This window comes from Merops nubicus, unplaced genomic scaffold (genome assembly GCF_000691845.1).
Source record: "Merops nubicus isolate BGI_N331 unplaced genomic scaffold, ASM69184v1 scaffold32406, whole genome shotgun sequence".
Classification (NCBI taxonomy): Eukaryota; Metazoa; Chordata; class Aves; order Coraciiformes; family Meropidae; genus Merops; species Merops nubicus.
The window spans coordinates 2,312-3,935 of NW_008617491.1; positions in this window are offsets into that span (position 1 = coordinate 2,312).

A 1,624-nucleotide genomic window follows, 5' to 3' on the forward strand; every position below is an offset into this window, starting at 1 on the left:
TCATCTATCTAGTTGTATAACTTTAGTGGAAGAAAAAAATAAATAAATTATACTGCAAGTTTTAATGGGCTACATAGGAAAAAAAACCAAACCCAACACCCCCCACCCCCCAGTTAATTTCTGTGGAGATACTGTGTATATTTATTCCAGAGAATTTATGCTGGGTATTGGTGGGGAGGAACCAGAATACAGGTGCTCAGTTTCAGGGTTATGTTGCAGAGAGCTTTGTACTAAGTATGTAATGTTACTGTAAAATCTTGGCAATTAATTGGATTTAGATTTATAACCAGTTTAGGCTACATTTTATCTTGGTTTACACCTGTGCTGAGATGGATAGGGAATGGACTTGTGTCAAGAATGAAGTTACATGTAAAGTAAAAGAGAATTTAGCCATAGTGGTCTGACTAAGCTAGTCAGTTAGTTACTGGCTAATTTAATAAAATTTATTACTATAATTTCAGTATTTGGAGTTTCATTTCAGATCCTGTCCAAGTACAGTTTACAAACTGATCCATTTTAGGAACTGAAAGAAAGGCAAAGCATTTTTTGCACAAGCTTAATTTCATGTTTATAAACAGCAACTAAAGAGTAAACATCCTCTCAATTAATTAGACCCTCTCTTCTAAAAATAATTGAGTTGTTCTGATGCGGGTAATCTTGCCTTGGTAAACAGACTTGCTCAGAGTATTTTTTAAGAGTCGGCACAAGTGATATGCAATTTGTTAATTTGTCTCGTGGCCGATTAGAAAATGAACGTTGTTTAATCCTGGCAAAAAAAAAAGGGGGGGTGGAATTAGTAATTCTTGGAAGGAACACATGAAAGTGGCTTTTGTTAATGTAAATCAAGAAGCTGAAGAGCCCCCAAGTTTCCTTTTATTTCATACCATCTGGCTATCCTTTTTGTTGACAAGTGTTTGGCATGGAGAACCATCTCTTTGCCCTTTAATAACAGGCTTTAACACTGTAGGGTATTAGAAAAAGATTCTATAACAGTTAAAAAATTTCCTTCGGGGAATACTTTATAAAGTGAGCACGGGCTGCAGGCATTTGCAGCTGTAACCTGGCTTGTGTTAAAATTTGGAAGGGGCTGCCTTGCATTCCAGCTCACTACAGGCCTTCATTGGTGTACAGCCAAAGGTTAATATAGATGTCACACAGTTTTTCTTTGGAGAGCCTCAGATATAAGAGTGCGCGTACAGCTGTGTTTTTAGTAACCCTTTCATAATCACTTCTTTTAAACCTCATTTTCCTGCTTATATAAATCAAAGATTTTCAAGGATATTTGACCTGGATTTGAACTTATTTGATCTTCACATATTTCCCACTTGAAACAAAGCAGATTAAATGCTAGCCCTGGATGCCTGGTCATGATCACATGGTTTGTCCATACATTAGGCCAAGCCTTTGACTGTTTTTTTTTCCCTCTCTCCCACCTAGTGCTGTTATAAGCTCTCAAGCCTGAACAGGTACATCCTGTACTTGTTTTAATTGTTTTGGACAGTATGGATACATGCAACACTTGGTGATAGAAGCTTAGCTAAAGTAGAAAGCTTGCAGCAGACTAAAGGTCTGAAGTACACCGACCGTGCAGTAAGAAACCAGCAGGCATTCTTTGAGTCTGAAG